The sequence below is a fragment of the Tachyglossus aculeatus genome, chromosome 24, assembly GCF_015852505.1.
Source record: "Tachyglossus aculeatus isolate mTacAcu1 chromosome 24, mTacAcu1.pri, whole genome shotgun sequence".
NCBI classification, from domain to species: domain Eukaryota; kingdom Metazoa; phylum Chordata; class Mammalia; order Monotremata; family Tachyglossidae; genus Tachyglossus; species Tachyglossus aculeatus.
Window position 1 is genome coordinate 9,710,979 of NC_052089.1, and position 15,861 is coordinate 9,726,839.

Here is a 15,861-nt window from a genome sequence, read left to right on the forward strand (position 1 = left end):
TGGTTACAGAGGGGAAAGGAGATGATGTGAAAGTTTGGTACTACGCCCCAATATCCCAATTTTCAACAAAAATATTAAGTCTCAGCTTGTGATTGGATGTTTTAGATGCGAGATTCATCTTATCTCTGGCTTCTGCATTTTTAACTCCCTGCCAATAGTCTTATGATTATGATTTTATGTTTTTAAGCACTTCAGGACTTTGCCTTATCATGTAGGAATAATTTCTTAGGTGCTGACACAATGGTTGATTCTGTGGCTGGTTGGTTTACTAATACAGCAGATTCACTTGGGAAAGCCTCCAGGAAGAAGTGCACTTTTAGGAGGGATTAATGCTCAGAAGGTCAGGAAGAGCATGAAAAATGGGTCAGAAATAGGAGAGTAATAAAATGTGCTCAGGTGGTAAGCTGGGGAGAAACAGTGTGAGCTAAGCTGTAGTGGATGAAAAGAGGAGATAAGTTCCTTGTGCCTTGGGAACATGTCTACCTACTTGATTATACGGTACTCTCCCAAGGAGTTTGAACAGTGCTCTGCACACCATAAACACTTAATAAATACTATTGATGGATTGATAGATAAGAAAGAGAGAACTAATACAGGACCTTGAAACCAATGGTCAGCAGTTTCTCTTTGACATGGGAACCATTCCTAGTGCAAAGATCACAGCCCAGGAGTCAGAGGACCTGAGTTCTAATTTTGGTTTCTCCACTTGTCTGCTGGGTGACCTTAGGCCAGTCTTTTAACCTCTCTGTGCCTCATTTACCTCACCTCTAAAATGGGGATTAAATCCTACCCCCTTGTACTTGGACTGTGAGCCCCATGTGGCATAGAGAATGTAACGAATCTGATTGTCTTGTCTCTTCCTCAGCGCTTAGTACAGTCTTTGGAACACCATAAGCTCTGTTTAGAGGAAAGATTGGAGGAAGGGAAAGGACCTTGACCTGGACTTTGGTTTTTGTTCCATCTCATCCTATAAACATGCAGTAGAGTGGTCAATTTTTTCAGGGCCAGGGGTCAAACCCAAGTCATCCGCAAACTGATAAATACACAATATTCCTTTTCCCTCACTGGCAAAAACCCTAGCAGGAAAGACTCTCAGGTTCCACAGAGGAAAAAGTGAGCCAGCCAAGGTGTCCTTTGTCGAACCCTAGAAAACTCTCAACCCTAGGAAGCCACTTACTCTTTTTAGACTCCATGAACCACTAACGCCAACCCCATCCCAGGTGAAACACTCAGCATATTGAGGAGAAAAATACTAAACACTTAAATCTCCCCAGTCGACTAGCACAGTCATTTAGCCCAGGTGTTTCCGTAATTGTGTAAGACTGGGAAAATCAATGTTTAATGGCAGACCTCACTGTTGGCACCATGGGTTGGAAATACGAAACATAAAACTATTGGCAGGAAGAGGTTGGCTTGACTTTGATTCCTGCTCGCTTTCCTCCCCCACCTACTAGCCCTGAAGTTCTCTAGTCTCTTGGTTTTTATTATTGTTTTAAGGTGCATTTGAGAGAGGACAGAATTGGCTTTCAGAGGGCTGAGAGTCTCCCAGGGAGCAGCAAAGTGCATTAGTAGCAAGCCACAGGTAGATCTGGCATAACGTGGGCAGATGTGATTTGTAGAGTTGGGTTCCACAGCCCTGAATCCTCTATACCTCCGAACCAAGAATGTACCTTCAATCTGCTCCATTTTGAGACACAACTCACGAGTTCCAAAAATACCCGTAACTTGAGGGACTGTAGAGAAGAAATGATACCAAGGGGTTTTCCCGGGTGGAAGGAGGGAGGATGTTAATTCACCTGAGTTGGAAAAGCTGTGGTTCATTTGTTCGAAGCTAGTTTGTATCGAAGTTGTGCTGAGGGTTGCTGAATTCCAGAGAGCTGAAAGTCCAAGTCAAGATGAAGAGGAGCCCGGAGGCCTGGGTAATTCATGCATTTTTTTGATCTGAAAGAGAATAGCCTCAGGATCTGAACATTCTTTACCAGGTCTCAATTTCTCAGGGGTTTTGGAGACTTTCATCACCTTGTAGGACTGAGAGAACCTCTACTAGTTGCAGAGTTCTTTTGGAGCACATACATACATTGAGTAGCAATGTGGCCCAGTGGAAAGGGCACCAGTCTGGGAGTCAAAGGACGTGGGTTCTAATGCCGGCTCCGTTACATGTCTGCTGTGTGACCTTAGGCAAGTCGCTTCTCTTCTCTGGGACTCGGTTAGCTCATCTGTAAAATGGGGATTAAGATTTTTTGAGGCCCATGTGGGACAGGAACTGTGCCCAACCTGATTAACTTGTATCCACCCCAACACTTAGTACAGTGCTCTGCACACAGTAAGCTCTCAATAAATATGATTGAATGAATGAACAGTGTTTGGGACACCACAAGTGCAGGTGCATGGAGAATATATCCTTGCCTTCAAGAAAACTTTTGCCCAACATCTGCATTCTGGAATTGGCAAGATTTACATGGGGTGTAATGGGAAGGAAGAGGATAATTGTATTACTTCCTGGCAAACTAGAGGATTAATGTTTTCCTCATATTTAAAACATTCCATCCCAACCCACCTGTGTCTCACTAACATTTTCTTTCTGCGGTGTCCTCTCATGGCCACTGCTCCCCACAGTTTCCCACAGTTAATCTTTGGACACTGTCACAGATAATAAAGGTGGAGAGAGTGGAAGAGGAGGAGAAGGACCAAGAGGAAGAGGAGGAGGAGGAGGAGGAGGAAAAAGGAAGAGAAAGAAAAGGAGAAGGATGAGAATGAGGAAAATAAGGAAGAGGCAGAGGAGAAGGAGACAGAAGAGGAGAAAGGAGACCACTGTACTAAACACTTGGGAGAAATCAAGTAAGTATGAACAGTCATTACTACTACTATTATTACTATTACTACTATTACTATCAGTACTGCAATACCCCAACTAATAGCCTGGCATTCTTTTCTGTCATAATCAAGTTGTCTCTTTAGAGCCAGACTCCATCACTGAGACCCCCTCTACCACCAAGATATTGCCACTGGGGTCAAAATCAATTTGCTCTCTACACATCCACCCTGGTCTTTACAATCAGCAGTATATGTGATGGGTAAATTGCATCCCTGTTGGCATCTGTAATATCATCCACACTCTAGACTAATGTGCTTGCTTCACAAGTAAACCTTTTTCAACCAATCAATCAGTGGTATTCATTGAACACTCACTGTGCACAGAGCACTGTACTAAATGGTTTCAAGAGTACTATGCAATATAGTTGGTAGACATCATCCCTGTTCATAAGGATTTCACAGTCTTGAGGAAGAGGCAGACACTAAAATAAATTACAGATAGGGCAAATTTCAGCATGTGAGGATATGCTCGTAAGAGCACTGGTGCTGAGGGTGGGGTGAAAATCAAGAACTTAAGGGGCACAGTTCCAAGTGTGTAGGTGATGTGGAAGGGAGATATAAAACACAAAAACCAACAGAATCAGGAACTTCGCATAAAGAGAGTTTTTGCAACAGTATGCCACTTTCTGTTTATTCACTGACCCCATGAAATCACCACAGTCATTTCCCTTTGGGTTTGTGCCCAATCTTAGACTTAAGCTCTCTAAGAGCATTTGCTTTGTCTAGGAAATAGTTTCCACATCCTATCTTTCAGAAAGTTTTTTTCTCCAATTGTTTTCTACCCATAAGTGTATAAGTGGAATCTAAGCTACATCTTCTGGAGCGGAAGAATGCCAAAAGGGAGCCTGGTGTTGGAGGAAACAGACTAGACACACTGTTTTCCTTCTTGGAGATTGCTCAATATATAGATTTATCCTAATCCCGGGTATCCGTGATATGGTCTGAACACCCCTGTGTTTTAGTGGATTCTGGACTTTCAAAAGATGAGGATAAAATCGAGAAGGGACTTCATTTTCCTTAACAGGACACCTTGACACCTGTCTACATGTTTTGTTTTATTGTCTGTCTCCCCCTTCTAGACTGTGGGCCCGTTGTTGCATAGGGACCGTCTCTATTTGTTGCCAACTTGTACTTCCCAAGTGCTTAGTACAGTGCTCTGCACACAGTAAGCACTCAATAAATACGATTGAACTGAATGAATGAACAGGAAATGATCTTAGGAGGAAGGAAGAAAAATAAATAGTATCAGACACAATTCAGCAGAAGATTTACAAAATATATCCTAAAAGGGAGACTGGGAAGGATAACAATCCTCATATATAGAAGCACAGTGCTTTCTGATTATTTTTTAGGTTTCTTCCAAGTCAAAAGTATCCCCACCACACACAATGTGCATACAACCTCCCTGAGTATGTTACAAATTGGGATTCTCGCACCTTAGGTTTTGAAAGGAACAGCTTAATCCATAATGATGATACTGATTATATCTTCCTCAGATTATCTCTAAAATAAGAACATCATTAAATCAGGATTATTTCACATCCATCTCCTCAACACCATGACAAGATCTGGGCAGCTGGATTTCGCCAGAACAGTGGTGGCTGTGAGGCAGGAAAAAGTTGCAAGAAGAAATTATCTTTAGTGCCTCCCATTTTCTCTAAAGCTTAAGCAGCTCTCGCCTGACAGTTCAGCGGTAACTAATATCATCGGTGCTCTCAGAGTAAACAATTGGCTTCTTAATTGAATATACAGTAAAAAAAAAGATGAACAATAACCTCAAATGAGAACATATTTATATTCCCCAGGAACTGTCTCTTATTTCTGCTCTCCCAAGATATTCATTTTATTGATTTAAAAGAACCTCTCACCTGAGGTACATTTTTTGCAGACCAGGAGCAAACAAAAAACAACAACCCAAGAAACATGTCCTTAGAATACAGCTTACATAGGCAACTTTAGATTGACAGAAAAAGATGTTTTATAAACATGAGGCATGGCTATAGCTATTATCGTTCTTGTTTGTATTATGAACAGGAGAGATTGTGTGCTACCAACCAATTAGACTTGCTACTGAAAAATCCAGGAGGAAATTGAATGGATGGAGTGCACTCTACAGTAAAGTTCCAGTAATAATAACAACTGTGAGAAGTAGCAAGGCTTTTGAAAAGCAGCATGGCCTAATGGATAGAGCCAGGACCTCTGAGTCAGAAGGACCTGGGTTCTAATTCCAGCTCTGCCACTTGTCTGCTGTGTGACCTTGGAATAGTCACTTCACTTCTCTGTGCCTCAGTTACCTCATCTGGAAAATGGGGAGTCCCACATAGGACAGGGACTGTGTCCAACCTGATTAGCTTGTATCTATTGCATCACTATTATATCACTGTGCTTGGTACAGTGCCTGACACATAGTAAGCATTTAACAAACACCATAATTACTATTATTACTTAACAAATACCATAAAACATATGGTGCTAGTAGAGGCCAGCAAAGAATCACCTCAGTGCCTAATGTGTATGTATGTGTTTGTACACGGGCATATGTATTTATCTATATTTATTTATACAGATGCATATAAACATACATATATATGTATCTGTATAAAATGAAAATCACACTGGCCCCAGATAATATCTGAGTCTTAGATATTTATATACATTTATTTGAACAGATACACATTCATATATATATGTATCTATATACATATATTAACAGATACATATTCATATATCATATATCATTCATATATCATATTCATCTATCTTCAATTTTGAAGATGCCATTATTGAGAGTAAGATCCTATCCTGGCATGCAGGGTTAACTTAATGATAGAACTTTCCCCATTGCATGGAAGGATAGATCTTTGATGTGATCATAGGTTTGACCCTTAAAGGCTGGTTTTTGAACTGGTCTGATGGAATCCCAATCTCCAAGAAGCTTCTAATCGAGGCTAAGAATCCACCTCTCCCTTGCATCATGCCAGGTTGGTCTAGGCCACAATCAGCGGTCTCCTAAAAGTATTCCATATTGTCTGGGATTATGCTACAGTGAGGTTTTAATCAATCCATAAAGAGTATTTGTTGTGCGCTTACTTTCTTCAGAGCGCTATATTAAGAGCTTGGTAGAGTGCTTTCCAGTTATAGGACATGGTCCCTTGTTTTCAAAGGGCTGGCAGTCTGATGACTTCGAGAAGCAGCGTGGCTCAGTGGAAAGAGCTCGGGCTCTGAAGTCAGAGGTCATGGGTTCAAGTCCCGGCTCCGCCAATTGTCAGCTATGTGACTTTGGGTAAGTCACTTCACTTCTCTGGCCTCAGTTCCCTCACCTGTAAAATGGGGATTAAGACTGTGAGCCCCCCGTGGGACAACCTGACCACCTAGTAACCTTCTCAGCACTTAGAACAGTGCTTGGCACACAGTAAGCGCTTAATAAATGCCATCATTATTATTATTATTAATGGGGGAGACAGCCATCAAAATTGATTATACAATGAGGAAGCAACTGAGTACGTTAGTGGTGTGCACATAAGTGCTTTAAAAAGCTTTTTCTGCCCTCCCTCTTTGCAATGTACCCCATTTCACTGCTCTAAAGAATCAGCACTTGGTATCTCATCTCATGTCCCAGAAAACAAAGATGGGTAGTGATGACTTGTTTAGTAGAAAGACATCAGTGAAGGAGGAAGACAGGAGAGCAAACACCCATTTAGGAAAAGCTAAGTGAAGTGAAGAGAGTCCTCTAGACTGTAAGTGTGTTGTGGGTGAGCAATATGTCAACCTACTCTGTTGTATTGTACCGTCCCAAGCATGTAATACAGTGCTCTGCACAGGGTAAGTGCTTAATAAATGAGATTGATTGATTGATTTAAAGAACCACTACCACAGCCACTACTGGCCTATGGGATAAATATTATCGAGGAATATTACCCTTCAGTTTCATATCCACTCTCTGATTACTGATAGTTTGGGGATCTTTGTGGGAGGACAGAAGAACTATAGATCTTGTGGAAAACTCTTGGAAACTGTCTCTAGGCCAAGACCAATACTCTGCAAGGATGGAAAGTTGAGAGATGATTGAGATTGCTCAAAATTGGAAAATTTCCCAAGTGCAAAGAGCATAGACTGAGAGTTAGGACACCTGGGTTCTTGTCCCTGCTCTGTGTGTGACCTGGGAGAAGTCATTAACTTCTCCATGCTTCAGTTTCCTAATCTGTAGTGTGGGGATAAAATACCTGTTCTCCCTCCTACTTAGACTGTGAGCCCCATGCAGGATAGGCGCTGCATCCAAACTGATTATATTGCATTTACCTCAGCTCTTAGCCAAATGCTTAATGTATGGTAAGTGCTAAACAAATGTTATTAGCGGTATTATTAGAATCAATAATAACGATTATAATAAGTATAAGAATTTCCCTTAGGCATGGGCAATGCAGCTTTGTCCGTGCTGTACAAGAAGCTATAAAGAGTGGAAGCGAAGTTAGGTCAGAGTATTTCCAAGAAGACTGGACCTCAGTGGAAAATGGGGATGAAGACTGTGAGCCCCCCGTGGGACAACCTGATCACCTTGTAACCTCCCCAGCGCTTAGAACAGTGCTTTGCACATAGTAAGTGCTTAATAAATGCCATTATTATTATTATTATTTGATCCAGAGGAAAGAGTTCCATCAGTTTCTCAGCAATGCCATTTCCCACCCTGCACTTGGCTTTCTCCAGTGATCATTCACTCACCTCCCGACAAAATCTAGCTTGGCTTCTTTGGAACTTTGCCAGAGTAAAAAATAATGATCCTGGAGCTCAGCTTCCAAAGAGACAGCCGGTTAAGGAAACGCTTCAACCATTTCTCTAGGCGCTTGTCACCAAAACGTCTTCTCCAGAAGAGGCAAGCCTGAAAGAATTTGGTCAGTCCTGGAGTCTCTGATTCATCTCTGACCTTTTCGTTCGTCTCTTCCTGGTCCTTCCTGGTCCTCTGACCAGGACCTCTATTTAGGTGGCCATCCCCCTGATGCTGATGCCAAGGTGACTACATGTCCTTCCAGCAAGTTCTTTCACACTTCCCCAACTAAATTAGCGGCATTGGTGATAGGGACCAATTCAAACTGAAAGGCAAGATACCAAGCAGGCGCCTAGGTAAACGTGTCTGCCAGGATACAACCAGCTCCTGCTGTTTTCCCTCTGGAGAGGTTGGAGAGAGGCAAAGCCTCAGATGAGTAAAATCCACCATCGAATATATAACGCTCCTCAATGAATCACAATCCAGTGCAGGAGAGAGCTCCCGGGGCTAAGCGGTTTCGAATGAGGTCACGTAGAAGGTGGTGGAACACAACTGTTTTATTTTCCCATACTAGACTATCTCAGAGAGTTGGATCTCTGCAGAGGAAATAAATGGGTTGCCACAGCCACAGGCAAAAGAGAATCCGGCAGCAATTTTGCAAGTCTTATGAGATAAGACCGACCTGTGGGTTTGGGATTTTTCACTAGCGAGGCACATTTACTTTCCTGTCTCAGAGATGGGAATGCAAGTGAATCTGTTGTTCGGCTTCTGTGGGGCACAGAGCGCTGTGCGTGATATAGAAAGAGTGACTTCCTACCCCAGGGGCTTACGGTTTTAATTAATGCAGACTTTCCACTCCCTTAGCTATTATGCCTCATCTGTGGCCCATGACTCTGTTGGAACTGCCACCACTGACTGCAGATTCCTGAACATAGGAAAAAGAATTCTAGCTTGGGCTTTGTAACAAGGTGAGAACTCTCTCTGACCCAAACTATTCTCCTAATTAGGAATCAGGACTGTGTGCCAAACAACTATGCCATCAGGCACTGTGTTAGGGAGAACTTTTTGCCGTACTGAAGTATGGGATATCAATCCGATGTGTTTGTATACACCCCAGTGCTTAGTACATTGCCTGGGACATTGTAAATGCTTAACAAATACTACAATTATCATAATTATTATCGTGTTATCCAAACTAAAAGAAAAAAGAGAAGTATGATGGCCTAGGGGAAACAGCACGGGCCTGGGAATTAGAGGACTTGGGTTCTAGTCCTGCCTCCATCACTTGTCTTCTATGTGACCTTGGGCAAGTCAATTCACTTGTCTGGGCCTCAATTACCTCAGTTGTAAAATGTGGATTAGGACTTTTGTGCTCCATGTGGGACATGGATTGTGTTCAACCTGATTATCTTATACCTACCCCAGTACTTAGTACAGTGCCTGGCACATAGTAAGCACTTAACAAATACCATTAAAGAAAAAAGTGAGGAATGATTTTTCTCACTCTACTGTGGCCCATTTCTTTGTCCATCAAACAGAAACTCCTTAGTATTGTTTTTAAAGCACTTAATCTATCACCCTGGCCCCTCCATTTCACCGTGCTTATTTCTTACTACAACACTGGCGAAGAGTGTGACCCTGGGAATCAGAGGACCTGGCTCTGCCAATTGCTCTGCCAGTTACTTGCTGTGTGACCTCGGACAAATCACTTAACCTTTCTGTGCCTCAGTTTCCTCAACTGTAACATGGGGATTAGGTACCCGTTCTCTCCCTGCTACTAAAGATTGTGAGCCCCATGCTAGACAGGGACCGTGTCCTACTTAATTGACTTGTATCTACTCCAGTGCTCAGAACAGTATTTCACAAGCACTTAACAAGTACCATCAAACAAACAAACAAATGCAACATGGTCACTTCACTCCTCTTACACCAACATACTCACAGCACCTCTATATCATCTATCTTGCGGCTGACCCCTTGTCAATATCCTGCCTCTAGCCTAGAACTCTCTCTCCAGCTATATACGGCAGATGATCACTCTCCCCACCTTCAAAGCCTTATTAAAATCACATCTCCTCCAAGAGGCCTTCCCTGACTATTCCCTCATTTCCTCCACTCCCTCTCCCTTTGGGGTCATCCTTCCACTTGGATCTGTGTCCTTGATTCACCCCACCCTCAGGCCCATAGCATTTATGAAGTTATCTGTAATTTATTCATTTATTTGCAAATATCAATGACTATCTCCTTCTCTAGACTATAAGATCTCTGTGGGCAGGGAAAATGTCTACCAGCTCCATTATATTGTAACAATAATAATAATAATAATGATGGTATTTGTTAAACACTTACTATGAGCAAAGCACTGTTCTGAGCGCTGGGTGGGGGGGATACAAGGTGATCAGGTTGTTCCACGTGGGGCTGACAGTCTTAATCCCCATTTTACAGATGAGGTAACAGGCACAGAGAAGCTAAATGGCTTGCCCAAGGTCACACAGCTGACAGCTGACAAGTGGCGGAGCTGGGATTTGAACCCATGACCTCTGACTCCCAAGCCCTTGCTCTTTCCACTAAGCCATGCTGCTTCTCTGTACTCTCCCGACAGCTTAGTATAGTGCTCTGCACATGGTCACTGCTCAATAAATATCATTGATTGATTCAATCGGAAAATAGCTATTTTAATCCCCATTTTACAGCTAAAGAAACTGAGGCCCAGAGAGGATAAATAACTTGCCCAAGGTCACACAGCAATCCCAATCACATGCTTGTCTCATAAGGCCATGCTGTTTATGCTCTATTCTATCTGCTCCCAATACTGTTTTTCAATTAACAGAACCAGTCCGTGGTTCAGAAAAAAAAAAGAGATATTTTTTCCTTTCAGTTTTCAATTCCTAACCACTGACAAAAGCTTCTAGTGTGAGCATTTTCTACGCTGAGCCCCTTCATCAGACGGAGAGGGTGGCTTGTACCAGAGGAAGAAATCCAGCTATTTGTCCGCTTCATTGCTAGAAGGACTTAATTCTCCACCGTGGTATGGTTCCCTTAATGAGAGGCTGGTTTACCTCCGCCATCCGTTCCTGGACTGAAATCTGGAGTGGCTGGCGAGGGAGCCAATTAGTGCTAGGGTTGATAGGTCATATGCTCCCTCTTCCCAGCAACCGGGAAACCAGACCCCAGATCAGTTTCTGGTTTGGCAACTTTCGCCAGAATAAAAAGGCTTTAGTCGGTTAAAAAAAAGACCTTTCTCTTTCAGTGATAAAGAACAGGCAAGGTCAAAAAGACCAGCTGGTGAAGAAAGGGGTTTGAACCATCTTGCCTGCCCCTCTACCCCCAACCTGACTCAAAAATGAACGTCAGGGTCGTGACCCAGATTGCTTCCTGGGTAGGCACTGGGGGGCTGACACCATGGGCTCCTGGCATCCATTGTCTGGGTGGAATTTCTCATTCCAACACAGAGCCAGGTTCCCAATGGTTCTGACTGGCATCATTCGTCACATTGGAGGGCAGGATAGGGGTCGAACCAACTGGAATACTGGAATCTGTCGGCCAGCCCTAACTGTAAAATGTGGTGGAAGGCATTAGAGGGATCCAGAGCAGGGGACGGCTTAGTTTCCACCACCCAGGCTTTGACCGGCACTTCTCCCAAGTAAGCCAAAGGGAGAAATAAAAATGAAAACAAGCAGTGTGTCCTAATGGAAAGAGCATGGGCCTGGGAATCAGAGGGCCTGGGTTCTAATCCCACCTCTACTCTGTGTCTGCTGGATGACCCTGGGCCAGTTGCTTAACTTCTCTGGGCCACAGTTATGTCACCTGCAAAATGGGGATTCATTCCTACTCCTTCCTACTTAGATTGTGATGCCCACATGGGACAGGGATTGTATCTAACCTGATTTACCCCAGTGTTTAAACAATGCTTGACACACAGTAGGTGCTGAACAATTGTTATTATTATTCTGGGGTTGGGTCTTTTAAAGTCTTTCAGATGACTTAGGTCATCATGACATCATGGAGACAGCATGACCTAGTAGAAAAAGCAGAGCTGAAAACAGTCACAGCTGTGGGGAATGTGCCTGTGAATAGAAATTCCGATTAGATTTTTTTATTTTTTTTGGAAAGGATGCAGTCACGATGGGAATATATTTCCAAGATGGGAGTCCTGGGCTCCCAGACTAAAGACCCAGACTGAAATATAAATGTGAAGGTGAGAAACGCAGGCAGCTGTGTTAACTGGGTAAAACTTTTAGAAGCTTTTTCTTTTTTCCTAATGGCATTTGTTAAGCATTTCTGTGTGCCAGGCACTGTACTAAGCACTGGGGTCAATAGTCAGTTAATCATATTTAACAAGCTTATCAGCTGGCCCTTTCAAAGCCTCTCAGATGAGTTAGGGTATCATGACATCATGGGATCAGCATGACCTAGTGGAAAGAGCACAGGGTTGGGAGTGAGAGGACCTGTGTTCTAATCCTGGCTCCTCCACTTACTTGCTGCAGGACCTTGGGCAAGTCACTTGACTTCTCCATGCCTCGGTTTTCTCATCTGTAAATTGGAGATGAAAAATTCTCCCTCTTTAGATTGGGAGCCCTCTATGGAACAGGGGCTGTGTCTAACCTGATTATCTTGCCGGGTTTTTCCAACCTAGTGTTTGGAAAAAAGTAAGCCCTGAACAAATATTTCAATAATTATTAGTATAAGGGATAGCAGTCTACTATTTCTACTACTAATAATGATATCCCGTTGGCCATTATCCATTTGCAACTGTTAGCGTCCCTCTATTAGCACACAGGGAAATGCCTGGAGTCAGTAAGAGCTGCAGATGAGGAAAAGCTGGAAGTAGAGATTCTCCACCCCTCAAACATTCCCTGAACCTCTGACCTGAAGCCTCAGGGATTTACCAGTGCTTTGTTAGAGCCTTGTGGTCTGAACCTATTGGGGAAACAGACCACTATTCTGAGCCAGAGCAGAGAATTGAGGCTATTGTGCTTGAACGATCCAGAAAATTGAGTCACTCATTGGGATATTTCAGGAAAATAATAATAATGTTGGTATTTGTTAGCACTTAGTATGTGCCAAGCACTGTTCTAAGTGCTGGGGGCAGGGGGATATACAAGGTAATCAGGTTGCCCCACGTGGGGCTCACAGTCATAATCTCCATTTTACAGATGAGGAAACTGAGGTACAGAGAAGTGAAGTGACTTGTCCAAAGTCACACAGCTGACAAGTGGCAGAGGTGGGATTAGAACCCATGAAAATGAATTTTCCAGCTGTAATTGTCATCCCTATTCTCCATTTGCTTTGTGTTGTTAGCCAGGCCTTACTTATTCCTTAGAACCAGGGCAATGTAAGGGGAATTAGACTGTGGCCCCAATTTAGTCAAGCAACTAGATCCAACTTGAATATCTTTTTATCTTCCCCAGCACTTAGTTCAGTGCTTTGTTTTTTTCCCCCATGGCTTTTTTAAAGTATTTACTATGTGCCAGGCACTGTTCGAAGTGCTGGGGTAGACAATTGAGTTGGATATAGTACCTATCCAACATAGGGCTCCTAGTCTTAATTCCCATTGAAGATGAGTGAACTAAGGTACAGAGAAATTAAGTGACTCACCCAAGGTCATGCTGCAGACAAGTGGCAGACTTGGGATTAGGATTTAGGTTCTCTGACACCCAGGCCCTGTCTCTCCACCAGGCCACACTGCTTCCCCATGTGTTTGGCACATTGTAATCACATAACAAATGTTACTATCCTTATTACTGTTATCATTAGTATCATTATTATTGTTGTCTATATGATGATTATTATTACATCACTCCTTCACTCATTTTCTCTCCAGTCCCTCAATCCACCTGAGTTCACATTTTCATCTGCACCTGGATTCATTTGTGTCGTGAAAAGAGTCACAGCTGTGGGGAATGTGCCTGTGAGTAGAAATTCCGATTGGATTTTTTTTTTTTTTTTTGGAAAGGATGCAGTCACGATGGGGATATATTTCCAAGATGGGAGCCCTGGACAGTGCCTAAAGACCCAGACTGAAATGTAAATGTGGAGGTGAGAAATGCAGGCAGCTGTGTTAACTGGGTAAAACTTTGAAATGTTTTTTCTTTTTTCTTAATGGTATTTGTTAAGCATTTTGTGTGCTAGGCACTGTACTAAGTACTGGGGTAGTTAGCCAGTCAGTTGTATTTAACCAACTTATCAGGTTGGATATGGTCCCTGTCCCACATGGGGCTTTCAGTCTTACTCCTCATTTTACAGATGAGGTAACTGAGGACCAGAGAAGCTAAGCGCCTTGCCCAAGGTTGCATAGCTGGAATTAGAACCCAGTCTTTTTGACTCTTAGCCCTGGGCTCTATCCTAGACCCTGCTGCTTCTAATGGGTGATACCAGATGGGTAAAGTACATTGCTGTTACCCAAAAAAACCACTCGATTTGACAAATTCAGAAAAATCTATTTAGTTGACTGTGGTCTAATCTTTCATTGTAAAACAAATTAAGATGCCCCGGGTATTTTTAGGCAGGAAAGTTAATGTCTCTATGCAACTCAGCCCCCAACTGCATTGTTAACTGGGTGGTGAAGCACAGGCCAACACAAAGCATAGTAGAGTGTATTTGTTTCCTTCTCCCAAGGTGTTGGGTTGTTAGCGACTGGTGATGTGGTCATTTTTCTAAGGGGGAATCCACAGTTGCCATTCTAGATCTCCCACCACCAACAGAAGGTATTTTCTGAGGCCCTATCTAAATTCAGTGCAATGCACTGCCCTCTACAAAGTGAGTTAGACCAAGAGGGTAAATCATAATAATGATGAGAGTATTTACTAAGCACTTTATGCTACAAGATAATCAGATCAGACAAAGTCCCTATCTCACAGAGGGCTCACAGTCTGAGTGGGAGAGAGAACAGGTGTTTCAGTCCCATTTTATAGATGAGCTAACTGAAGCTCAGAGAAGTGAAGTAACTTGCCCAAAGTCAAACAGCTGACAAATGGCAGAGCTGGGATTAGAACCTGTGACCTCTGACTTCCAAGCCTGTGCTCTTTCCCCTAGGCCATGCTGCTTCTCTAGGTATTTAAAAATAAGAGAAAAAAATCTAGAAAAAGAGAAAAGCAGTGTGGTCTATTGTAAAGAACACGGGCCTGGGAGTTAGAGGACCTGAGTTCTAATCCTGGCTCCACTACATGCCTGCTGTGTGACCTTGGGCAAGTCATTTAACTTCTCTGAGCCCCTGTTACCTCTGCAAAATGGAGATTCAATACATGTTTTGTCTCCTACTTAGGCTGTGAGCCCCATGTGGGACAGGTACAGTGTATCTACCCCCGTGTTTAGAACAGTGCTTGTCACATAATAAGTGTTTAATAAGTACCAAAATTATTTATATCAACGACAGAGCCAAGGACTTTGCCTGGGTGTTTAGTACAGTAGGCACTCAATAAATACCACTGATTGTGGTTTTCCCATTTCACAATACAGGAGGAATATGAGGAGTAATAAGAAAATGTTGGCCAAGTTCTTTGAGTTCTCTGGAAGGAAAAATCAAGGCATTGTTTTTGTATAATCTCTTATTTCATAATGAACATCAATGTTAAAGGAGATAATTCCACAGAAGGCCCTAGTGGTGATGTAATTGAGCTAGTAAAGAGAATGCAAGTTCCTAACCCATATCATAAATTCGTAATGATAATGGACAGCCACACCTGCCTTTGATTTCAACTCCCAAGACCCATTTAACAGTACAGAAAAGGAAAAAGAGAAAGTTGGACAGAACTCAGTAAAGCAAAAGGGATACAGATGGGCAGCTATAACTTGGTTAAAATTCCTTTTCCTTCTGGCATTCCATGCCTTTCGCTGAAGGCTTCTTCTCTTCAGAGTCCTCTGGCTAGCTGGGGCTTAAGGGTTCTTTATTTTTGGACACTGCATTATCCTTGTGAGTGGAGTTGTTAAACCAGCTGTTAGTGGAGGACATGATATAAGCCTGAGGTCACTGACCTGTGTGCTTGAAGAAAAGCCCTTTAAATAGGCGTTAAAGTCAGGTCACTAGCTAGGGGATAAAACACTGATTCTTGAGCTAATGTTAAGTTAGTCTAACCAGAACGGCCTCAATTTTTCATTCTGAGGTCACCTCAGCCAACATCCTCATCCTTTTTAATTTCCATTCATTTGATTTGATCTTTCAGCAAAAACGTCTCTTCTTGATAAGCAGCATGGCCCGGTGGAAAGGACAAGGGCCTATGATTCAG